The sequence below is a fragment of the Rhinolophus sinicus genome, chromosome 4, assembly GCF_057876585.1.
Source record: "Rhinolophus sinicus isolate RSI-liver-muscle chromosome 4, RSI-T2T, whole genome shotgun sequence".
NCBI lineage: Eukaryota > Metazoa > Chordata > Mammalia > Chiroptera > Rhinolophidae > Rhinolophus > Rhinolophus sinicus.
The window spans coordinates 40,616,333-40,644,091 of record NC_142504.1 but is presented as its reverse complement, the minus strand read 5'-3'; the positions used below and the strand labels follow the sequence as shown (position 1 = coordinate 40,644,091).

The 27,759-nt window shown below is 36.7% G+C and overlaps 1 pseudogene; it reads left to right on the top strand.

The window, feature by feature from the left end:
- LOC109455371 (high mobility group protein B1 pseudogene) overlaps window positions 1-27,759 on the top strand; it is a 48,846-nt pseudogene that overhangs the window by 2,339 nt on the left and 18,748 nt on the right.

The following is a 27,759-nucleotide window of genomic DNA, read 5'->3' as shown; positions in this document are numbered from 1 at the left end:
TTCACCTTCTCTGTGTCCTTTCCTATTAGAAGGAAAAAAAAAATCCCAGACATCCTCTCAGTTTTTTTGTGTGTGTTGTTTTTTTCTGTACTGTCTGTATGCTTATGGCCTGTCTATAGGTTTCTGGGAGCTCAAGTAGCTGATATTTTCAGCTATTAGAGTGGGAGACAGGCTTTGCTAAGAAAAAAAAAGAAGTTAGGTGTGGATAATACTGTAATGGCAGGTACCTGACACTTCCATCAACTATGTACAACAGTGCCTATTTCCTGAGAGCCTCACCAATAATGTGAACTGTCAAATTTTAGATTTTTTATTTGATAAATGAAAAAAGGTATCACAGTATGATTTTAATTTGGTATTTTCTTATAATAAAAGGTTTAACAAATATATTACTTCCTTGCTCCTGGAATAATGGAACAACTTTCTAATTAGGTTTTATATGCTGTATGTGAGAGCTATTGTACCACAATTTTTCTAATTAAAAAAAAATTGAACTCTTTAAATAGATGATTAATATAGTTGAAAATTCAAAGTGTATAAAAAAGTATGAGTAATTTTTTCCATTAAATCTTTCCATATAATATGTGCATACTCTTTTACTTAGCTTCACACGTAACAAATATTTAAAATATTGTCTCACTCTTTTAATTTATTATAATTTAAATGGTCCTTTGCTGATGGATATTGAATTGTTTCCAATCATTTGCTACTACAGACAATGATATGTATAAAAAAGGTAAACATTAATTTCACACGCATGCAAATAAATCTGTAGGATGAAATACAGGGTCAAACATATGCATTTTGTAGTTTTGACAGATATTGCCTAATTGTCTATAGGGCTTATAAAAACCTTCACTTCCACCCATAACATATGAGAGTATATTTCCCCACAGACTCATCAAGTTGCTAGACGACTTTTCACATTAAAATACAATGTATAAGTGAAGCTGCACAAATTTTCAAAAGTTCTGTGACTAATGTTTGATATTTCTTTTGGGTTGTATGTCTTTATTCTTAATGCTTTTTGTATGCTCTTTAAATATTGAGGACATTAGTCCTTTTCTGTGACACACATGGCAGTCACTTTTCTCAGTGTTTTGTTTGTACTTTAACTTTGCTAATGGTATTTTTAGAGAAGTTCTGATTACATGCAGCCAGATTAAATAATCTTTTATCATCTTTTTTTTTGTCTTTTGACTTTATTTATAATTCTCCTCCTATAATTCTCTCTTTTGATTTTATTTATAATTCTCCTTCTCCATCCTTGCAATGAAGAAGTAAAAATAAAAACAGAACTTAATTTGTTTTTTGAGCCCCCATTTTGCCTGACAGTGAAAACTCAGTTGCTGCAGGTTAACTTGGTCAAATCAAGATATCTCAGTTAATTTAGGCAGCTTTTTTTTTTTTTTTTTAATTTCACCCTCATATCCCTAGTTTAAGGCTAAATTCTAGAAAGCTAGCACACTGCCATATCTTTGTGTGATGTCCTGGTGTTGTCATCATGCTGGCATCTGCTAGGAAGCACAAACTTCCCCCGGGAGCTTGGTTCTTCTTATTTGTACACTTTGACCTCTGCTGAATCATCCATGTTCCCTTGGTGTCTGGTCACTGGGCCATGAGTTTCTTGCCAGGTCCCCATCTTCAGATCTGCTGATTTGAAAGCTCCTTCCTCAGTAAGGATTTTTACTGATACGAAATTACACTTATTAGATCTTTTATTTCATGGTTTTTATATTTTGTGTTATAGATAGGCCTTCCCATTTCAGTGATTACAAAAAAATCCTTTGCTCTTATCTTCTAGTGTTCTTATTTTATTTTTTACATATAAACATTTTATCAATTCTGATTTTATTTTCAGGTATGATGTATATTATGGATCCAAGTTTATTGTTTTTAATGATAATGCTCCTATTTCCCAATAAGTTACTGATTTGAGATCTCATCATTATGTTACAATAACTATTTGCACTTGAATCTATTTCTGGCCTTTCTAATATCATTCATTACTCTGCCTATCTATATTATTATCAGCAGTTTTGATTGTTTAGGCAGAATATATTTTCATGTCTACTAAACTAGTTTGCCTTCATGTTCTTTTTCAGAGCACACTGTCTCAGCTACTCTTGTTTATTTTTCCAATATGAAATTTAGGTGATTACATAATGCAGTATATTAAAATACATAGATACATACATAAAATCAATGGATTTCTTCATATTAGGTTTTTCTCTCCTTTACTCACTAAATGTTATTATTGTATGTAACAGGTTTTTATTAGATATAACCATTTTATACTTTTAAAAAGGACAAAACATCTTGCCGAATTGTTATTGATACATATTAAAGTCCTAGAAGCACAGATTTCATGGAGAATTTTTTGGGTATTCTGTACCATGCACTATTTTTTTCGACATTATTCTTTAATTTATTAGTAACCCTCCACCCCTTTTTGACTGAGTCAATCTGTTAATATTTTTTGTTATGCTTTAGCTTTTTGTAAAGTATTGAAGAGATATATAATAAATGTGGCACTGTCAATAAACAGATTATTATCATGCTTAACTTTTATTGAGTGCATTTTTATGCACCAGGTACTTTAAGTACTTTGCATTTCTTAACTCTTACAGCAACCCTCTGTAATAGGAATTATTATTATTCCTGTTTTATAGTTGAATAAATGAGAAATGGGAGAGATTATATGTTTCAAAAAAGTCCTGTAAGCAAATGGAGGAACTGAAACTTGAACTCAAATAGTCTGGTTGCAGAGCCCATGCTCTTAACCGCTACAAAATACTATACTAATTCAACAGTAACTTCCTTGTATTCCTGGTGACTCTCCAGCAAGCATTTCTTATCCTAAGATAGGCCCTTACTTTGGGTTTCATGAGATAAACCTGTGAGCTTACAGTTAATCTTGAAAACTGCGTAAGCAGGTTTCAGTTGCTTTCAATCAAACATGCTCTAAGGAAGATGGCAAGAAAGACAGTATATCAAAGTCAGCATGTCTCACTTGTCCTGACCTCTTTAAACATTAGTACAGTAAACATTCACTCATATTGAGTTGAGAGGCTTCCTCTGGGAAGAAAATATTTAACTCTGAACTAAGGTAATGGGTACCTCTTCCATTTCCCGAAACCAGCACTCGGCACCTAAGAGTGACACCGTCTGGGAAGCAATATAAATATACTGAGATTTCTTTTTCCAAAACTTCATGTTTATTCCTTGCTGAGTATTGGGAGACATGTAGGGCCTTTAAACTGACACCAAAACACTGCCATTACTGTTTGGAATAGAGGCTTTGTGTACGGGTCTAAATTGGATATGTCAGGTCTTCCCAGTGAGAGATCAGAATGCGGGTAAAGTTTCGAAATTTAGAGATCAGTTATGTTTTGATCCCAGTAACAAGTTTGTTTGATGTACCTGAAGAAAGAACTATAATTGTCCCCGTATGCTTTTCTGTAAAAGAAGACAAAGTTGATGGATGCAAGTTGACTCTGGGTTCCCAAAAGACAGAACTGGGGGAACCCAATACATTCAAGATTGTGGATATGGACTCATTATATTTAGAACACCTAGTCCTCGCCAGTATCCTGTTTAGATAAATGATGTAGGAGAAACAGAAACTGGGTTTTATTGAGATTGATAATGTGAAAACACAAATATGTTTCCGCAATTTAATTGATGGGGAAATGTACATGTGGATATAATAAAAAGAAAGTCCATATGATACCTGCAAAAACTGAGGAATTGAATTTTGGATTAATACATCAAATACCAAGCAGTTAAGTTCTAAAAAAGAATTAACACAGTGAAAAAAAAAAAAAAAAGCCTCCCACAGAAGGCACTTGGGCATCACAATTTAGAATAAACTTGTGAATATGATTCCAAATGAGAGAAAAAGCAGAGTCAATATGCATCCATTCCAGGAAGAATCCTGGAAACCTGCATCAGTAATGTGGAAGAAAACACTGACTGGGAAGTGCAGCCAAACATATAATAAACGTAGCTGGCTACATTTATATTTAAACCTCACTTCACTGAGCTTGCCTGGGACATAGTTCCTGCCATTGTAGAAAATTCTTTATATTTTCTGTTTCCCATCTCAATTTGGAGAACCTAATAAGATTTTAGTTAAAAAACAAACAAACAAACAAACAAACAAAACCTGATTCTCAGTTTCTTTCCGAGATTCAGTGGCTCCATTAGATGCCTCTTGAGAAGGGAGTTCCCAGTAATAACCATTACTTCCATTACAGGGAGTGTTTGCTTGGAGCAGAGTACAGTAGTCAGAACTCAGTCACTGTGCACTGAATTGATTTGATTAACAGCACCAGGTACTTAGACTGTCCCTTCCGACTCCACCTTGACAAGCCACTGTGTTGTCATCATTTAAAAATAAATATCGCATACGATTTAATTTCTTTTTCAGATGGGACTGAAAGAGCTCTCAATTCCCCCAGGCATATCCCTCTTTAATAACAGATTTTTACTTGGCATGTCTATGGTTCTTCTTCAGCCATGAATGTTGTCTTGAAAAGCACAATGCACTATGTAAACTATCCTGTACATATTTTATCTATTAATTTTCTTTTTTTCGGGTGAACAAATGAACTCATCTCACATTGTGAATTATTCTAAAGTGCCAGAAAGCAGGGACTAGATCTAACGTAGTAGCATGCTATATATAGTACATTGCCTTGTACAGTCAGAAAGTGATTAACTTTTGGTGACATTGAGTTTTTTATCATAGTAAAGTTTGTTTTTTTTTTTAAATTCTAATTTAATAATTGTTTTCTGCTTCAGATAAATTTAAATTTTAAACTAATTATAGACATGTTATGACATTATTGGTCACTCAATGTAGAGTTTGATGAAAACCTCACATTTATTTGTTGTGTGTATTTTTTCTTAATTTCTAAATGCATGTATACTTTAAAAGAAATGTAACCCACATGGTTTCGTTCATTTGTGCTTAAATTGTGAAAATGTTCATTGTAAGACCTCTTTGAAGTTCATGAGTTTTATGGTGCATTGAAACGTTTTCATCTCTAAATTAGGATTGCATTTTTGCCAAGAATTAATGAACACAAACACTTAAAGGTAAGGTTTAGCTAGAAATTAAAAACTCTCATATTTTCCCCCATGTGTTCTCCACTTAAAAACTCAAAACAAAACCTCTTTTCTCTAGTACTAACTGGACAATGATCAATGGAAAGTGGTAAGTGTCCTCTTTCCTTGACTTTATTCATTCACATCTAAAGATGTGATTTGCTTATTTATCAACAGTATTTAATAGGCAATAATTGCTTTAAAATATGCTACTGGAAAATTGAAAAAAAATGTTTTATTTTGAATACTGACTTAACTGAAGAGACTATATAATATAATTTTGTTGATTTTATTACATAGTTCAAAACCATTATTTTTGTAAGTGTTTTATTTACATGATACTAAGTGTCAAGGTTAAAGAGAGAAAAACCCAGTTTAGTAGGAAAGATAGTCAACAAATAGAAAATGGTAAAGATATAACAGAGGTACACCACCCTGTACTATTAATCAAAGCAGGACAATTTAAGGTCAACAATTCTTGACTAATTAATTGCAAACTATTACTCAAGATGTATTTAAGATTCACATTTAACTTTCCTTTGCTCTTGCTTAATGTATCATGCATATTCCCATCCTTATACTTCCCCAACTTGTTCATCATTTTTCTCTTTAAATTAGGACCAAAACGTTTAATGGCAGCATGGGAAATTACACGGATGTGGCTCTTAATTGGTAGAAATATATCATATGGTTAGATGCATTGGTGGGTAGGTAGGGTTAGGCCTTCAACATGTCAAAATATCATTGGGATGACAGCCATGGCAGCTATATGGATATGCAGTTAGTATAGAAATAAAATGATCTAGATAAATTTATTGTCTTGTTGATGCCCATAGTCATCATAAGTAATTAAATTATAAAATATACAAAATGTATGTGATCTGATAAAAAATGGAAGAAAATGAAAATAGGAAAAACTGTTCAATTTTAAGTAATAATAGGTTTGCAACATTACATAATACCCATACATTGTGTAATGGATGGAAATATCAATCAAACCCCTCTCTGTAGTATATCTAAATTTTATTCAGCCATAAATTGCTATCCTATGGTTATTGGTGAGAAATATCTTAAGTTAAAATGGCAGAACTCTTACGTCACATTTCATAATTTACATTTTTATTTAATGATTTTTGAGATGGTTCATTTTATTAACTATGCAAACACTCAAATTCTGTAACTTTTTGGAATTATATTAATAACAGCCTCAATTTTAATTATTTTCCCTAATAAGAGTGCTAAAAATGATGTGTGTTTTTAAAAAAACAAAGCTTATTTTCTAACATACAAAATAATTATACTTTTACATAGAAGATATATATCTTACTGTATAATTTCACATACGTTTATTTATATTATCAGAGAAATGGTAAATCATACTACAACGTACATAAGTCTTTGTTAAGAAAAAATTGTAGCTGAAAATAATTGAACAGAACCCTCTTTCTACCTGTATTGAGTGTAAAATAGAACATCCATACTTTTATTTATTTTATTTGTATTTTGCTATCCAATATTTTTAGTTTTCTATAATTTACTTTTCAGGTTTTTGTTTTTTTTTCTTTTTCTTTTTCTTCCCAAGATAGCATACTGGGGCGTTGCTCTCCCACAGAAAGCAGGTTTGCACATACTTAAGAATTTCAGTCCACTGTGGGCTTAACCACGTGACTGAAATGTTTCTCTCATATGCATTAGCAGAATGGCCATGTATTTTTTTCTTACTTTCTCACCCACCCATACTAGGGTGAAAAACAAGTAGGATAAGCATGCTGCTCTCTGTCAACCTACATTTAGAATTCTCCTGTTAAAAAAGAGAAAAAGTGACTTCATCGTGGATACTAGTACTCATTGGCACATCTGGACTACTAACTACCTAGCAACTTCATCATTGCAGAGGAAAGAGTCCCCAAGGCATTTTGAACTAAGTGTCCTGAAGTGGGCTGAATCTGTGTTTTAAATGAAAAATTGTGATACATTTCAAGATACATGAGTATATTAAAATGAATTTTTTTCTCATCTCAGTTTACCTGCGCCATTACGACCAAAGATTATATATTACAAAGTTAGACGACTATCCAGAAATGTCAAATGTTGGTAGCTGAAAATCTGTTTGACAACTCTTAAAACTCACCCATCTCTAGGGCATCAAAAATTCAGGAGTTGAAGTTTAAAAGAGGAGTATTTAAAAGAATTTTTAAAGAAAGCTGTTGGTGTGCTGTAAGCCCCAACACTCTGTTCACCTCACTGAAAGTGATAGTGGTTTCAGGGAAAGCATATGCAGGGGTTCAGATGTATTCAATAAAGTTGATGATGGACTAGTCTCTGATATCCGACTGAGGAATTTAAGTAGTGAGACACAGGCTCGTTAAATGCTACTGAATCAGCTGGAACATGTGTGATGAAGGTCACTGACCACTTTGCAATAGTGGGTTTAGTATAGAATGGGGACAAAATCCTGCCAAAAATATGTTGATGTAAGGTGGACTGCTGAGAAAGTATAGACAGTGAGTACAGACATAGACATTGTTTTTGGCTGAGATATTCTCTAAGGGGTGCAGAAAAATGGTTCAGGGAAGTTGGGCTGATGGGAAATGGCTTTTTTTTTTTTTTTTTTAATATGTGCTCTCTTATGCTATATTTACGTTTTCATAGGAATGATCCAGTAGGAAAAAAATAATGATTCAGGAGATGGAGAGTATGTGAAATCTTTGGTATGCTACAGGAGATGGAACACAGTGCACAAGAAGAATGAATGGCTTTTGATAACTTCATAGAAAATCCATCCTTTTCAGGAGGCAGGAGCGTAGCACTCGTGGGATCAAATCTAAATACTGAGGTCCACCAGAAAACCTCAAATTATTTTGCCCTTATCTCTAGCCTTACTTATTCTATTAATTCTTTCATTGTCTCCTCTGCAAAAATCCTGACATCTTTAGGTTTCTTCTGCAGTCCCTCATTGTTCTCTCATCTCCACGTCTACACACATTATGTCTACGACATCAACTGCTCTCCCTCATCCAAAAATACATCTTCCCTACCTTTATTACTCTGTTCAGCTAAATATAATTTGTATTTTAGAAGTAGGCTTAAATATCACTTTCTTAGGGATAGCTTTCATACCCCTAAACTAGACAAAACAACACCTAATTTTGCAAATACACAGTATTATTTTATAGCATCTATCTCACCGACACTTGTTTGCCTTTCTTGCCTCATTGTGAGCTCCATGTGATGGTGAGTAGATCTTTCTTTGGTCAGTGCTGCATCCTACAAGAGCTGACATATATTAGATACCTAATGATTTTGCTAGCTGACCAACCATCTTGCTTGGTCCATCTAAGGGAAATCCAATCCTTAGTTTACCTTTAATCAACTATCTAAATCCAGAAAGCTCTATGAAACATGCATTTAATATAATGAGAGCTATTGCACCGATGTCCATTAACACAAAATTTATGGTGAGTAAGAAATCATTTAGCAGAGAACAGAGCAGGGTAGGAATGAAACAAGGGATAAATAAGCTCAATGGGGAAAGTGATGTTGATAAAGATCTGAAGCATAGGCTTAGGTTTGGCTTCATGGAAGGAATAGTCACTCTGTTTTCTGCAGGAAAAATACAAATTTCCCCACACTCTGTTTTCAATTCAGTCAATATAACGCTGGCCTTTTCTTTTTTGTTAACTTGATCATACTTCAGACTTATGCTCAATTTAGAGAACCTGATTACTCTTAAATATGGTTTGGCAATAGCATTTTCCATCTTGCTCCCATTAACTGAATATCTGTTTTATATTATTTTTTGCCCCAAATTTGTTTTTAGAAAATGGATGCCAACCAATTTTCTAATGTAAATATTAAGTTTTTGTTTTCCTTCTGTATTTCTGACATGGCTACCATTTTCAAATTGTCCTTGAGGAATCATTACGTTTTCAAATTGTGTACATATGGTAAATATTTGAGAATTTTTTACATAAAAAGGCATTTTTTCTTGATGTAGAGGGCATTTAGTCCCTGCACAGTAACACACATATATATATATATATATATATATATATACAATTATTTATATATATATATATATATATATATATATATATATACACACACACACACACACACACACATATAATTGTAAAATGCAATGAAGGGTGATCATAACTATGGGGAGATTGGAAGTAGTGTGCCTTTGGAGCACGTGTGAAGGAATAACAAATTGTCTCCTGAGAAATGAACAGAGTCATAGAGAACTTTTGAATGAGGCCCGTGCTAAGAGCAGTAACTTGACAGGATATTCAAGCGGAAAGAAAGGCCTGGTTTTCAGCATAGAGATATCAAAGTGTGTTTGGATAAGTGAGTTCTCTGGTGTGACAGGAACACTAAGCACAAGTGAGAAAGATTAGGGACATGAGGCAGGAAAAGGAACCTAGAGCCAAAGTGCACAGGACATGAATGGCTTTCTTAAACTTAAAACTACTCTGTGATATGATGTAATTCACATTTAGATATTGAAATATAAGTAATTTGCAGAATTGATTGATAAATTGGGAAGACAAGAGCTCAGTTAGGTGGCCTTACTCTTAAGTATGGCCACCTAAGAGAGAAAAAAGCCTGAACTGTGTAGAAAAGACACTCCCATTCATTTACTGAGCTACGAGGCACCTGACAACGAGGCAGATGATTTACAGAACCTCTGAGTCAACTTGCAACAACCTTATGAAGTAGGCATTTCTACTGAGAACTGAGGTAGTCATAAGAAGAACAATATTTACCTGATCATTATCTAAGTGCTCTTCATGTTTTAATTCATTTACTCCACACAACAACCAAAATGAAGGCCAGAAGACGGTGAATAACTTGCACACACTTACATGGTTTCTAATTGGCAGAACCAGGACGCAAACTGAAAGAGCACAGCTCCAGGACTCTTCCACCGAAATCTATGATTTGCTGCCTCATAAAGAGAATATTAACATACTGAGCATAAGGCTACAGGGTTTCAGGGGTTAAGAGTGAACACGCTGAGCTCATTGAGGCTGACGGTAGGAGAAGGAGTGGAGAGAAATTGGGAACCTGGTACAGATTTCTAGCAAAATGATTTTTAGTTTTGTTATGAATTTGAAAAATAAAATTAGACAACAATTTATAGCTTTATAATTTATTCTTCCACTATCTAGCACAATGCAATGGTTACAAATATGAACTCCAGAGGGAGAATTACTAGATTGAATTCTTTGTTACTTACTAGCTGTGTGACATTTGGGAAGTTATTTAACAGCTCTGTGCCTGTTTCCTTGTCTATAAAATAGGGATATCAATTATTGCTTATCTCAGTGTACTGAGGATTAAATGAGTTAATATTGATAAAGTACTTAGAATAGTGCCTTGATTGTACTTGCTTAAAGGCATATAATGTTTGTTAAGCAAAATGAAAATACAATATTAACTAAACTCTCAATCACTTCCAACAAATAAAATCTTAAGAGCAAAAGATAAAAATTATCTATGAATAGGCTTAACTAATGTATAACCTTGGGGGACAGGATATTCATATCTTAGTAGATAAAGGGGGCATCCAAACAGAGATCATTTCTCTGGTTTTTGATTCTGAATTGACTTTGTTTCCCACAGAAGACCTAGGACTGATTTATCTGCTTGCCTAGAAGACTTAACCAAAGCAAATATTGTACGGAAATGCCTCATTTTCTAAACATTACCAGGCATCTGATGAATTTCTTTAGTTATATTTCATAGAATGAGCCCAAACTGCTCATTGTTACTGGATTGAATCTTGAGATTTTATTATAGATATGTGTGTCATTTTTTCTTAACCTATAATGGTAGATTTATAAAGTGCTTTGCTAAAAATGGAAAAATCTAGCAATTTTCATTGTATAAAATTCCTAAACGTATCCCAATTTCAGCATATTTGGAAAAATAACCATACACATGAAATAGCCTGATAGGATTTGAGTGAAATTTTTATTCCAGTATATTTATCTTTAGACTTGGATTCAACCCGATAAGCATCATAATCTCTAAGATTTTTAGAGTTAATATCTAAATAATTACGTTTCATGGTGAATGCAGGCTTTACATTTAAGTGGTATATTTTTAGAATCTATTGCCAAAATCAGTAAAAATACAGTGAATAAAATAGGAAGCAATCCTTGTTTTGTGTATAATGATGGTACAATTCATTGGGGCAAAGTCTGCATGTTTATTTTCAAATTATTTGAAATATTTCTGTATATTATAGATTTTTTCCCCCTCCTCAATGCATTTTCCTTACAAAAGAGAGCTGGCTTTGGACTGACAAATAAATCAGGAAAGAAAACCTTGGGTAAGTCCAATGAACAGCTAAAGCAGCTTACCATTGGTCCTGAAAGGATGAGAAAAAGGCATTAAAAAAATCCTCTGGGGACTCTTGACAAGCCTACTCTCATGCTGGAGAGAACTGCTTATCTACCTAGATCATTTTCTCACATCAGTTTCTGATATCATGACTCCATCACTCATAAGCTGTTTATGTTTAGCAATTTCTGATCCCTAATCCTGGCAAAAAAAAAAAAAAAAAAATTCTGAGCTCACCTATAGCTTGTAAATATTCCTTATGATGTTTCTTTAGTAAACAACATACTATTTCAGGCAGAGATCAGAAAATCGGTTTCAAACATCCAAAAAATAACACATCACTCTCATTTGCAATCACTAAAACTAAGTATTAGTGTAAGTTGTTGTGTTATCTACCATTTAATTGAATTACATGTATGTTTATAGTGAAATCAATAATTTTTCTACATAGAATAAGATAAAATTTTGCTTTCAATATCAATTTTTGATATACATTTGTTTAAAATATTCTGCTGTGAGAAATGTAGCATCTTCTGATAGCTTTTGCATTTTTCCAGCTGAATCTAATTTTAAAAGTTGATACTGGTAAATTTTCATTTATATCCTTTTAAAAATTAGATTATTATCATTTTGAAGGAAAATCCTAAAATATTCTATTTTCACTCGTGGGAAAAGTTTGTGGGCTCTAGTTAGCATACACAGATGTGAGAGGATAAAATATTAACTGCAAAGAATTTATGATCTCTAGTCTTTGCTCTTCTAAGGCAGATGGATCTCAAAGCAACCCTGATTAGTAAAACATACCGGTGGATGGGGCTGCAAACAATAGATGGTGAGAAAGAGCCAAATTATCTTAAAGAAAGAGATGGTCAGGGAACTATGGAGGTGAATAAGAAGGCAGAACTCAGCCCAAGATGGTATTAGAAATATTCCAAGAAGGGTTCAAGCTGCAGGCAGAATACGAGTACAGAAATGATGTAACAACTGCTTCGAGGAGCAGGATGTTAGGCAAAAAGAGTTTTAAGGATTTAAGGAATTTTTATTTTATATGTGCCCTAACCCTCTTTGTCCTATGAAATCATCAGAAAAAAATCTTTCTTTATTCCCCTGTAATAATGTTATTTTGAATTTTTATTTACCTGTCATCAGAATGTAAATAGTTTTCCTCTTTTGTTTATTAAGGTATTTTGTAAAAACAACAGAAATGACAAATTTTAAGCGTGGGGGCGAGGAGATGGTGGTGAACAAATGCCCGATGCTTCTTTGCCTCACGTTGGGATGACTCTGAAGGGCCACTCCAGCTCGAGAGCTCCCATGGGATCAACTGAAGTGTAGTTGTTGTAACTGAATTGCAATTTAACTTTTCTCCCCGCCCAATCCTGCTTTCTTCACAGCCATAGCAGAATGGTCCAGGGCATACTCCCAGTACACCTCCTATACACAAATCTCTACTGCATTTGATTTCCAGGAAATCCTGGCCTAAGAGAGTTGGTGTCAGAATGGTCCTAGGATGCCGATTCTAAAATGAGAATGGGAGGCTTCACTCACCTGCCAGCCACAGGACAATGAAGACTCCATCTCTGACAGTCAGTAGAGTACAGATGGCTTTGTGTATTCTCTAATGATGCAATTGGAAAGCCCCTCACTGGTGGTTGATGGGGATGGATACTCGTGAAAGGAAGGAGAGGCCTGGTGGAACATCTCAAGCATTTGAGAAATATAGGAGAAAGTAGTCATTTTAAGAACTATGAAATTGGATGATTATCACTATGAGTTATTAATGTATTAGAGAAAAAAAAAGAAAGGCTGGAAGGGAATGATCACCAATTTAAGGTGAAATGTTGAAAGTCACAGTGTTTCTTTAGCTGCCCATAAAGAGATTCCCATTGCCTGCAGCTAGAGGGCAGAAAAAAATGAGGGTCTGTCCCAGAACTTAATCATAAGGGTAGGAGAGCTCCAGAGCAGTTTGAATTCTAAACCTTGGCAAGTTTGCTCCACCAGGATTAGCCACCTGTTGGGACAGAGTGGAGACTTGAGATTTGAGATAGGAACATCTAGATTAATGAGTTTAAGAGCTCTAAAACTTTAGGTCTCCCTGACTCATCTGAACATGCAGAAGTAGCCTGATCTCTTAGTTTAAATGTTAGTCTTCCCCTTAGCCCCTTGCTTGTAGGCAATGCAGAAGCCTCTGTCTCAAAAGACATTATGCTCTGCCCTACACAATGCATACTTTCTTTCCTATCCGGCCACCAGACCCATAATTATAGGATCAATGACAGCATAACGGTGCTGGACCTGCTAAGAGAAGAAAATGAATACACTCTAAAAAAAAGCTTCAGCATCTAGGTAACGACGCCAGAGAAAGACAAGAGAACATACATGGGTGCAGAATCAAGGAAAGAGGCATAAAGTTGGACAACAAAGATTTGTGCCATAATATATTATTTAACACTTTGGCAGGGACCCCACGAGACAGTGCAAATAAGTTTCCAAAGGCCTTGGAACTTTGGAAAAAGTGATGACCTAAATAAGCTACATCCTAGAAGAAGAGCTAAGTCTTAATTTGCTCAGGCTACTATAACAAAATATCATAGACTGGGTGGCTGAAACAACAGGCATTTATTTCTTCAATTCTGGAAGCTGTCAAGTCCAAGATCAAAATATCAGCAGATTCATTTCTTGGCTAGGGCCTTCTTTCTGACTTGCAGACCTCTGCCTTCTTGCCATATTCTTATATGACAAAGTGAGGAAGCCCTAATATATCTTCCTTTTCTAATAAGGAAACTAATCCTGTTATGAGGGCTCCACCCTCATGATCTCATCTAAACCTAATTATCTCCCACAAGCCCCACCCCCTAATAACATTACATTGGAGTTAAGGGTTTCAACATATGAACTGGGATGGGGGAGTGGGGCACAAACATTTAGTCCCTAACAGTCTCTAAAGGCTCAAAATGGTGTGTATGCTGTAATGGCTACACTAGATAAGGCAGAAAAAAACATCAGGCAACTGTGTGCAGTGGGAAGGCCCAAGGGACCTTCCATTTATCAAAGCAAAAAAGAGCATGTTAGTGAGAGTGAGCCAGTATCATTGAGAAACCCCTTGGTAATTGTCCTCTCTAGGCTGGGCTCATCATACAAAATGCTGATTCAGAGCAGAGAGCTCTGAAAGTAATAAGAATCCTGAAATAATTGAGTCCAGCTGGTAGCACTTAACCATTAAAATTTCAGGTGGGAGCAATTGCCATAATGAAATAGCAAAGCCTGAGAGGCAGCCTGTGATTCTGACCCATAGTGAGCTGTTGAAAAAAACAAAACAACACAAAACACAATGTTCTGAGGCATAAGATAGTAGGGAAGCCAACAGGAATATTGCTTAATCTATACAATTGAAAAAACAAAACAAAACAAAAAAATAACTGAAGATAAATAATGAGGAGGCTGAGGGCAGTGTCCCCAGTAAAACATCACATTTTCAGGTCCAGTTTCCAGACACGAGCCAGGTCTATGACTGGAATCCATTGACTGAAGAACATGCATCAAGTCCCAAAGGGAAGGATGCTACGACATGACCAGAAGTGTGTCCAGTAGTGTTAACTCCAGTGCTTTTCTAAAGAAACTGTGTCATGCAGGATATCAGGCTGGGTCTCTGCTCCCGCTCCCCACACAAGAACGCAGGATATGGTGAGGCCAAAAAGGAACACCCACGGAGCCATAGATAAGGGAGTCATATCACTATATTCTCACTGACGGCATCCGCCTTTTTGCAATCCGCAATCCACACTGCCTGTGCCAGCCACCATCTTCTTGCTAGCCCCCATTTACTGCTAGCGTAGCCACAGCAGTTGTATTAGTGGCCAATGGCTCACTGGTTACAGCTGACGGCCAACGAGCCACAGCTGATGGCCATCCAATCACAGTTGATGGCCATCTACTACCTGAGCCAGCACCTTTCCATGTGAGGCTGAGAGCCTGGAAACTGCATTCCTGGCTCTGTCCCCACACTCAGGACCATCCACTTGACAACTATGTACTAGAAAAGAGAAATCAGGATTTTAGACCTAGGACATGGGATCTGAATTGATCCTGATAATCCAGGTCCCAAAACGTCATCATGGTGCCGCTCTTAAACTGGTGTGTGAGGACTTAGTAATAACTGCAGTCCTGGACAAGTCTGGCTCACAATGTGGCATTATGTCACAGGCCCACGAAGTGTATTTCCCCTGGCCCCTCCATTGCCCTGAAACTGTGGACAAATGGAGGGTACTTTTAGAAGGTACAGCTATAAGGTCGCCTTAGAGAAGATACCCTTTACCATTGTCCATGAGGACACATTATACACCCTAAATTAGTGAATATAATTGTGTACTGTTAATCCAGATGGTAGAATGCAAGGGGACTAGAAATAAGGGGTAGGAGTAATGTGTCATGTCATCCCCAGTGAGGCTGTTGGGGAAACAAAGTGATTTTGCCTCCCCTCCTGGTGGTGGTGGTGGGGCTGCAGGGTACTTGGCAATGTCCATAGACATGTTTGGTTGTCACAACTGAAGAATGTTACTGGAAACTGCAACTTTAAGTCAAACAACCTATAATGAAACCAAGTTTACTACAGGCTAATTGATATAGACAAGAGTTAAGTTCCTACGCTGTAATTCTAGTCACAAAACATCATCAAACTTCTATATAAAGACCCCAAACACGTATAATGTTAAACATTAATAAATGTGAGCTACACACACATTTAAGAAAGATTAATGGAAACAAGTAAGATGATTTTCCAACTCATTTATTACTGTTCAGGGTCACAGGTGGCCAGATCCCATCCCTGCTCAGGTAGCAAGCCAGGAACCCACCCTGGACAGGATTCCCTTTTATGGTAGGGCGCACACACACACACACACACACACACACACACACACTTGCTCAGAGCAGGACAATTTAGACATGTCAGTTCACCTCACATATACATCTTTAGGATGTGGGAGGAAACTCAATACCCAGAGCAAATCCACACAGACTGGGGGAGAAACTGCAAACTCCACAGAGACAGTGGCCCTAGCAGGGAATCATTTTTTTTTCCCCTCATGAACGTTATAACCAAACAATATTGAATAAAAGGACCTTATTCGAGTACTTGCTTTGCTTTGGATTGAGAGGATAGCTGAGAAAAAGGTGTTTCCTGATTGACCAGTGCATTGCCATTGCAATACTCTAAGCGCTGGATTCTCAGTAGTGTTTAATTTGATGAGCTTTCCTTTAAGGTTTAACAGAAAATTAGATATTAGAAAAATTAGTTAGAAATTGGACTGTGACTCACCCTGTTGAGTTCTATACATAGTGTGTTAATGGTTTATGGTTTATAACTTTGCTATTCTTCAGAATTGATAAAATAATTTTTAAAGAATCGGATTTCTGTGGAAATTCCAATTTCGTAAGAGAGGCGCAGAGCCCCAGAATTTGGGTTTTAAGACAGTTCCCTAGTTCCTTTCTATTCTAAGTGTGGTCCTTGGACTAGTAGCATTGGTATCACTGGGAAGCTTGCAAAAAGGAGCACCTCAGGTCCCACCCTAAACTTTCTGAAATATTTTGTACACATATTAAAACTGAGAAGCACTGGTCTATGGAGCCGAATAAACACCCGAGTTTGTTAACCTGGATGATGTAAGGTCACAGAAGGCCTGATAGTAAGATACCGTTTTTGTTATGACTTTGTTCCATGTGCCTCAAGCACATTTGGTTTATTAAATGTGTAATCGGGATAACCCATGCACAATTAAATTTCAAGAACTGTTTACCAACGAAAAAAGTCTTAGACCTACAATGAACCTATGTCATAACCACAGAAGCAATAACTGTTGTAAATAATTCTCCTCCACAGGGTATTTATGACCATGTATAATATGGAATGCATCAAGATATCTACAGAACTACTGGAGTGAACTAAAGTAGAGGACCTAAATTGAAACACTAACAAAACTAGGACATAACTCATAGAAACATGTCTTAGCTTTGCTATATCTGGCAGTAGGAGCAGCAACAGTATCAGGCTGTTTGAAGGCTCTTTACACCACATAAATGTAAAAAGATCAAGAAGCCAAAAACAACAGACTTTGATTTTTCAGCAATAAACCCTTACAGAGTCTATTCATGTTCATAAACTGTTAAAAGAAGGATTTGCCATGCATCCCAAAATACTACCATTTTCTATTACCAATAATCAAACAAACAAATGCACAAACAAACAATAAGCAATAGAGGCAGTGTGATGGAATAAATTTTTATAATAATTTCAATAGGAGTAAAATATTAGTGCGTGATCAAATTCTGGCATCTTTCAGAATAATTAGTACAGTCAATCCAGAGCTGATAATAGCATCATAAAATCTGACAAATGACAGCTAGAATCTTACTGGAAGGATGAAGAGAGAGGCTCAGAAAGAAACTGTTTACAGGTTTTGTTTGCATCATGAAAGTGTTCGAAGATGTATGACAGCTGATCGGGAGGTAAATCAATCTTTTCGTATATCAGGCCATATTCTTATGTTCAAGTTCCTTAGTGACTGTTATCACGTAATTTATTTACACAGAGGTAATTTAATGTTGATTTGGTTCTCTACTTACTCCAAGGGATATACACTTCCTTAAGGGCAGAGTACACAAGTGAGCTGTGTGGCCCATTTCTTTATTGTGTTACAAGACCACATTTATTTTAAGCTCCTAAAGAAGCTGTTTTCCTCTGTTTGGCTAGGGTTGTAGCCATTACTGTGAGACTTGGGAGAGACTGAAAGGGTCATTATGCCAGCAGAAGATGAGGAAGTGACAGATGTGGAAACTTTTTTTGAGAAATTGCTTCACATTCTAGAAGAGACAAATAGGGACTCAGCAGCACTGGTTCAGGGGATAGCGATAGTACCACTTGTGTATACAACTTATTTTTACACGTCTATAAATCATTGGCAAGAAAAGGGCTTTCAATAAATAAGTACTATGGCAAACATGTTTACTTGATAAGAAATAATAGCATCAACATCTATAGTATGCTTAACATAACATTTCCTATCAACAGTTGAATGGGAAATAGTTACAACATGATACAAAATAGTTTCATGTTATATATAAAGATTAAGGTCTAACTTTTGAGAGGTTATTTTGTTAATAGGAAAATAAATTAGGGTAGCACAATTGTGAATTTAATGCAGGGATAATAACTTATAGTCAGAAACTAATGATTGGATTTTTAAAAATTAATACTGTAGAGTTTATGTAGCTTCAGGTGGATTCTTCTCTGCAGTGATATTAAACATAATTTGTTAATGACACCCAATTGCCACAGCCTGCAGAATAGCTTGGATATATTTATTAAAACAAAATTGTCCCCAAATGTATTTTCAGTTAGATAGTCCCTACCACCTTCAAATAATAACTGTACCACATACACCATGTACCTACAGACACACAAACATATGTATACACACACATACAAATATACATGTATACATATGGTCTGGTGTATATACTTGTTCAGGAAAATACTTAGACACATATTAAGCTACTGCAGTGGTTTTCAATCTTGGACCACCTGGAGAACTTTAAAAGTTATTGATGCCGGAGTCCCATCCACCCCAGAGGTATTGATTTCACTAGTCTGAGGTAGAGCCTAGTCTTTGGGATTTTTTTTTTTTTTTCAAAGCTGAGTCAAGTATTTGTCTAAAAAAAAAGTAGCAGCTTTTGAGCTCATAGGTTCACAAAGTGTCTTGATTTTCCTTTCTTTGAACGAACATACCAGCTGGTCTTCTCTGTTTCTCAGCATTTGTACCCTTTCTTCCAAAACAAAGCTACTGACCTCATCATGGAGGCTTTTTCTCCCCTAGGACTGTCTTGGCTGTAGTTTGGGTAGAGAAAGGGTGGGTGAAAATCAACATAGAATGTAGGTGCATGAGTGACAGTGACTCTGTCTTGATCGTCACTGTACCCACAGTATCTCCAGGTGCCTGTACATATTAGCCACTTGATACATATTTATGGAATGAATGGATAATGAATGTTGCTATTAAGTTACTTTGGTTTTAGTCTTGTCTCCCAAGAATCTCTGTTTTTGGTCGAGAATGACAGGACTCCGCTCTCTATTCTCACTGTGTCCTTTGCTCTGTGTCCCAGTCTCTGTCATTGTAACTGGAGAAGAGATTTTTAAAGATGGCTGCCTTGCTGCAAATTGTCTCCCACATCACTGGGAAAAGCTCCAAGTGAGAGGATCGGGCCTCTCTTCTATGGCTTACTGCTTGAGGATGGGACAACTAGTCCAACAGAGCAAATTAGATGCCTCTAGTTTTTTATTTATGTTTATTTGGTAGTGAAAGTTGTATTTGGCAATGTCTCTTCAATGTGGGGAATGCCTGACTTTCAGAGTTTTTGATTGCAAAGAGGAGACTGAAGAAGGTTGCCTGTGAAAATATGGCTGCATTATGCCATGTGAATGATTCAAATAGAGTTCCTAAATCATTTAGAGCCACTAAGCAGTCACTACTGGCACCGCCCCTTGGTCTCGGAGCCACCAAACCCTTTGGACATTCCACAGTACACAGTTACCACTGAAGACAATGCAACAAAAATCAACAAACGAATGCTCTTTGAATATTGGGGTTAATATCTAAGATTCTAAATTCTAGATGTGACTAGTACATATGTGATATTTTGAAAAAGAGCATACACATTTAATGTTTTTAATGCGTATTGAGCTGACTCTAATCCACAGTATAAATCATGTTTTATCAGTGGAATAATTCTGACAGTCTATTTTAACCATTATGTGCTTTGCACAAGTCAGGTTATATCTCAACTGACTTTAGTCTCTCAAAAGGCTTATCAACATACTCAGAATATAATTTAAAATTCTTTATGTGTCTTGCAAGAAGCTACAATCAGACACCTGACCAAGTCTTCAACTGTTGTTTTCTGCCACATTTCCCCTTGCTCAGATAGTTTTAACTGTACTTTGTCCCTTGAATAGCTAAATCGCTTACTTCACTTCAGTCTTTTCTCAAATGTAACATTATAGAGTCCTTCTCTACCCATGTGTGTAAACTAATACTAATATTCAACACTCTCTGCCCCCTTACTTACCTTGATTTATTTTTCTTTACCTACTTGTAATAGTTTGACATCTTAGATAACCATTGTCCATTCCTGCTTCAACACGCACACACACACACACACACACACACACACACGCACACACGCACAGGAATGTAAACTCAAATTTAAGGACTTTTTTTTTTTTCATTTTGGTATCCCATGTATTTATAAAATTACTAATTTATAGTATGTACTCAGTAAATATTGGTGAGATGCACGAACGATATGGCAACAGAAGATCACTAGAGATCATGTTTTAAGATGTCAAAACTCAGGAGCTTTTGATATCCATGTCTCCTGACATTCTAAATCCCTTATGTTTAGAGTTGAAGAACCTGATGATTAGATCAGGGAATGTTGTACAGCAGGCAGGCTGATTCCAGGTAGTTTTTTTTTATCTGGATAATAAATCATTTTTTGATGTACATGTATTTAGAAAAATTGCATATAAATATACAAATAACCAATCTCTTCTCTAATGTTTGTAATATTTATTTGACTTGTAATTTATGGTGTAAGATTATAAAAGATGAAGGGGCTTTTCAATTGTATTTAATATTTGAATTGTCAGAATATGTCACAAGTTAAAATACAGAGTGAGATATTTACATAGAAAAAAAATCATGTTATGTGCTGAGGACATTTACATTGCAAAAAGTTGCCAAGAGTTAACAAATGAAAGACTCTAGAAGAATAGGGAGATATAAATAGATTTCAGATAAATGCCTGACTTTCAGGTAGCTTAAAATCTATTTGTGGAGATAATTCATGCATAGGAAAAGAAAATTACAGTACAAGGTAGAAAGTGACAAATTAATAGTAGAGGAAGCAAGTTAACCTCTGATCAGAGAAGACAGCCTGCAAGCAGAAAAGTCTTCAGAGAGGAGGTAAGATAGTGCTTATATTGGCATTGAAATATAAACATTTTCGTAAATGAAAGGCAACTTAAGAAATTAATAGCATATTAACTATTCAAAGTTGTTATAGACAAGAGAATGAATAATATAAATAAACTCTCTAACCCAGCCAGGATCACATGTAAAACTCCAGGTGATTAATTGACTACTACAAAAGACATAATAATTCCTATTTACTTTAGACATAAAAAAGTTACTGCTTGTATTGCTTCTTCTGTTTTGAAGAGGAACACATACCTTTAATGTTTTAAATTCCTGCTGTATCAACTATAACTCACATGTATAAACCATGACACATCAGAATAATGTGAACAAACAGCCCTTTTGATACTTACACTAGTGAATGGGTTTGAGCAATTTTCATTCCAGATCAAACTGGAAAAGAAGCTAATCAAAAGCTGCATGGATCAGTGACATCAATATAACTTCAGATTTTATCCCTGTTATTCATAGAGTCTGAAAATGTGATACCTACAGATGTCAGGCTGTATTATATTGCTATCTTTTTATTTAAATCCCTAATGAGTATATTAACAGGACAGTTCTTTTGAGTAACTGCTTTATTATATATCCCCCCCCCAACTATTTGCCCTATAATCTCTATACTACATTAATTTTCACCTGCCTAATTTAGAAATATTTCATTTGTCTTTTTTTCTTCCAACCTTCCTTCATCCTCAACCCACCCCCAGCACACCCCTGTACATCATAGCAACAGATGAGCAAATAAAATTATTTCATTTCCTTATAATAGGAATTAGCTTACAGTAAGGCTCAAGTACTCATAACCGGTGAGAATCACTTTAGATGCTGAACATAATGCTTACTGTGGGGACAGAGCCAGGAATGCAGTTTCCAGGCCCTCGGCCTCACATTGAAAGGTGCTGTCTCAGGTAGTAAATGGCCATCAACTGTGATTGGATGGCCATCAGCTATGGCTCCTTGGCCGTCAGCTGTAACCAGTGAGCCATTGGCCACTAATATAACTGCTGTGGCTACACTAGCAGCAAATGGGGGCTACCAAGAAGATGGTGGCTGAGCTAGCAAGCACGGATTGCAGAGAGGCGGATGCCACCAGCGAGAATATAGTGATATGACTCCCCCATCTATGGCTTCGTGGGTGTTCCTTCTTGTCCTCACCATATCCTGCGTTCTTATGTAGGGAGCGGGACCAAAGACTCCAAATGCCCACCTGCATGACACTTCCAATGGAAATATCAACAAGCAAATATGGATTTGTCAGATGATGTGGTCTCTACTCAGTTCCCTTCAAATTACAAAAAGTATTTGTCTGCAATGGACTCAAATGAGTGATTTTACACTAAAGTCTGTAATTTTGTTTTCTTGTACTTCTCTTCTTGTCTTGCATATAATTTTTAACAAATCTGTTTGCTATCCCCAAGCCACGGATAATTAGAGACAACAAACAAGTAGGGTCAGGAGACTGTAAAAAGCTAACAAACATATAAAAGATTAAATCAAAGTGAAAATTCTCAATTAAAAGAGAAAGGGAGGGTCTGGTTCAAGAAGGCAAAGAAAGAAGATCCTGAATTCACCTCCCACTGACGCACCAAGTCTACAGTTACATTCGGAATAATGTCCTCTGAAAGAACCTAAAAGCTGCCTGAGAAACCACTACACCTCCACCAAACAAATCCTGGAGGAGACCTCAGACACAATCTCACCATAAACCCCACCCTCAGCACAGCGACCCACAATCAGGAGCAAACTAAAAATCCAGAGCAGAAGGGAAGTTTTGTACCCCACACTGGGCACCCCCGCATTTACATAAGACCTGCTCCTGAGAGATGAGCCCCCAAAACATCTAGCTTTGAAGACGAAAGGGGCTCATGTTGGTAAGTCCCACATGGCTGCACCTAGTTTCGAATGCCTCCGAAAGGGCTTGTACCCTTGCACTCACCTGCCCCAGGACTCAACTCACACGCAGCTTATCAGGACCAGACTTTGAAAGAGCATCATTTGAGGGGCAGACATCTAATTCAACACCCACAAATAGGAGCCTGCTGGACCACTCTCCAGGGATGGAAACTGACAGGCTCCAGCTTCATGCTTTCCCTCTGCTTTGCTCTAGCCTGTGGGCACCATCCCCATCTATCTGTCTATCTATCTGCCTACTCTATCTGTCCATCCATCCATCCATCCATCCATCCATCCATCCATCCATCCAGTCTAATCTGTCAGTCTGTCAGTCTGTCAGTCTGTCTGTCTAGCTAGCTAGATAACTAATTTATTTTAAAATTCTAGACCTTTTTCTTTTCTTTTTTCTTTCTCCTTCTCCCCATCCCATGAGGGCCTTTTCTTTCCTGAGGCCCCACCATCTCTCACCACTCCACCCATGGGTGCATGCAACAATTTTTTTTGAAAGATTTTTAAAATAATTCTAGCCTTCTTCTTCTCCTCCTCCTCCTCCTCCTCCTCCTCCTCCTCCTCCTCCTCCTCCTCCTCCTCCTCTTTCTTTAATTTTAGTCCTGTTTTTTATTCTTCTTTTTCCTCTCCCCACACACCATGAGGTACCATCTTTGGGCTCTCCCTCTGTCACACTACAGAGTGCCTGTATCTCCTGGAAAGGAACATTTACACAAGTCTGGTGCTTGTTTTTTGCAGCTGCTGTCCAGCGGACCCCCATGGTCTGGCTTTGGAGGTCTGGGAGCTTGCATTCCAGGTTCTCATGGGAAGACAACAAGTTCTTGGCAGGCTACCACCTGCAGGGCACAGCATGGACAACAGACTGAAAGGCACCCCTGATCTTTCTGTAAAGAGGTCTGTTTGCTTGTGCAGGAGCTTTGGCCTGAGTGTCGGGCTTCTGGGTTGGCACACATCTAAGGCCCACGGAGCTGCCTCAGAGAACAGAGGCCAGTGAGCACCCTCTTTGTGTTCACTCTTTGCAGTCCCCAGCTGACCAGTATCTCCTAGAAAGCTTATACTCTGGTCTGGTACCACAATTTTTATGGTTGATGCCAGAAGATACCTCTACCAGGACCTGGCTCCAGTGGTAAAATTTTGGTTTTGGGGGAACACTATAAAGGTCTTACATGGATTCCAATTAAGACATTTATATGTTATAAAATTATAGCATTTAATGTGTTAAGATCTTATTTAGGAATTTCCAAAACGTCTTCCCCATTGTTGTGCGGGGCAGCCTGAGGGGTCTCAGCTCCTGCTCCCCACATAAAAACGCAGGATATGGTGAGGCCCAAAAGGAACACCCACGGAGCCATAGGTAGGGGAGTCATACCACTATAGTCTCACTGGAAGCTGGAGTCACACAATGTGCGACCTGCTGTCCGCTTTTCTGCCAACCAACCTCACTTGCTAGCTGCAATCCATCCTGCTAGCTGCAATCCGCTCTTACTAGCTCAGCCACCATCTTCTTGCTAGCCCCCATTCTGCTAGCGCAGCCACGGCAGTTATATTAGTGGCCAATGGCTCACTGGTTACAGCTGATGGCCAACTAGCCACAGCTGATGGCCATCCAGTCACAGTTGATGGCCATTTACTACCTGAGCCAGCATCTTTCCATGTGAGGCCGAGAGCCTGGAAACTGCACTCCTGGCTCTGTCCCCACACCCATATGCTAAAACATTTCTCAAAAATGTTTTAGGAGCTTTCACTGGAGGTAAAGTAGGGAGAGAGTGGCAGTGAATAAGGAGCTCTTCGGACCCCAAAACTTACTTTAACCAGAAGAAACCCTTTCTATTACTTCTAATATTGGGATTTCCTGTTGAACTTTTTCAAAGAAAGGATTTGTGTCAATTTTAGACCTCTAGAAAGCATAAGCCAATATCAAACTAAGAGTGTAAAGTATTGATTGGGGAAAATACCTGTGAAGATTAAAGGTGATAAGGAGCAGGAAGAGATGGAATGTGATATCTGAATAGTCAGAGAAGCAGATGCCAAGATGAGATTTAAAATATCAGGATTTTATAGCAGAAATACCAGTGTGGAAAAAAAAAAAAAAGTTTAGGTGGCTAGAGAAGGCTAGGACAGACATTGGACAATGATGCAAGTCTTATCTAAGGGAAGAAGAGAGAGGAGGTTTAATGGAAGTATCTCAGCTGTGTAAACTAAGAGAGAATCAGGAAGGTCTTCAGGAATTCTCAAGGTAAAGTTGGCCTTCAGAGGAATCCTGCATCTGACAAGAATAGGCCTGCCTTAACATCTCTCAGTCATTGGCGGGGAGCATCCCATGGAACGTGTGGTCTCTGCAAACTTGGCAATGGAAGTCAGAGCACAGCAGAGCGAGACCTTGATCAATTATTCTCTCTATAGTTAGAGGTCTGAAAAGTACATTCTCAAGGCTACCATGTGGGTGAGCTCCAGCCTACAATGCTGATCTAATGTCTGTAAAGAAAGAGAAGGAAGGGGAAAGGATTGAGTTATAAGAGCATCAAACTACAGTGCAGTTCAGAGAAATCCCATTAGTCTGATGGAGAAATTTGAGCAGATTTCCTGAAAGAGGAAATTACCCTCGTGAGGCAATTTACCCTCGTGAGGGAGTATAAGAACACATGACACAGATCTTATACTCCCGCTGTTGTCAGTCATTGGTAGTAGCTCAGAAAGAAAGTGGCATAAACACCACATCAGATTCTAAAGGTGCAGCAGCTGGAGGCGGTCAATCAACTACATTCTTTGGAGAAAAAATTTTGTTTTCTTGAAGGAAGATCTGGATTTTATACCTTCATGGCCACCACAGAATTTAATGGGGAAAAATATTTGAAAATAATGTATTTAATAAATCCCTCATTTTGCAGATTATGAATTAACAACTAAATGAAATGACTCTCCAAGTTCACAGTTCGTTATTTACAGCCAAAACTAAAACCAAAATATTTTTATTGTCTACCCAGATTTATTTCTACCATACCTCCATGCATTTCCAGTATTTAGTTCCATAATATAATAGATAATTTACTTTCCTCTCACCACGGACAATTTCAAATTATTAAAGGATGAAAATAATTCACAATTTGGCTTGCATCCTACCTTAAGCTTTCTTTCTTTACAGATTTTCAAATTGTTAGTAAAATTCTCAGTCATAGAGAAACTTAAGGCTAATAGCTAAAGACGATTTAAAAAAACAAAAAAACACTTCTGTTGATTTGCAAATGAACAAATAAATCCATAGTTGGAATTAAATTGTCTGACTTGATCTGAACAGTGAGTGACTATACAGGATAGTCCAATTTGTCTAATAGAAAGATCATCAAAGGAAACTGCTCACTTCTTTGGATGTGCTTATTTTCATATATTTGAAGGATTTTTTGTTATCTGTTAACAAAAAGAGAGTCATAAAAATCATTCATCCACAGTCCATTAACCAGTACGTACACACAAAGCCTTCTGGAATTTGAAATCACGATTTGTGAAAATATTTTACAGTATTTTCTTTTCTCTTTTTAAATTCAAGACAAATATATACATAATTGTATGTATTAAACTTTGCATAAAGCAAATTCAAAAAATAAAATTAAAAAGGTGACTTTAGTGCTTTTATTTCTATGATATTTAGTCTCGCTAAGAAGTTATAAAAGCAGATCATTTGTCCATATTTTTATCTTTTCCCTTTTTTTCAGTTGTTGAACAGTATAAATGCTATTTGTTTATTAAGTTGGCTTTCTTTTTGTGTATTTTAATGTGTATAACTTATTGTCAAAACGTAGAATATCCTAACTCCTCTATGAGGGCTTTCCTGACTCATGCTCAGTGGTGTCTTCTGCTTATTGTCAGAAGAAAATAGAATGAAACAGTCAGCAACACAAAGTAAAACTGAGATTAGTTATATCAAAAGAGCCAATTTTATGAAGGGCTATGCATAATGTTTTTTCTGGTATCAGAGTTTTGGCTTAACAGCCTATATCATCAGATGGTACGTATTAATAAAATACTAGGAGCTGGGCTGCACATTATGGTTTTACAAAAGAAATTTAAGATTCTCGTTTGGCTCACTAAAGGCTCAATCACCAGGATCTCAGATCTAAATTGAGTTTAGAGATCATTCCATCCATTTTCTTTCCTGTGCATCTCTATGGAAAATTGCCAATAAATTAAGAAATGCTTGGATGAAGAAGAGCTCTGATTGTTAGAAAATGTCTTTATTGTATAGACTGTGTATTTCTCATCCACTGGTTTAATTTATTCTCTGTGAAACAGCTCAAAATTGGTTCAATCCTTTTCCACGTGGTAACACTTTAATATTAAAGACAACTCTTATGCCCTTTGTCTT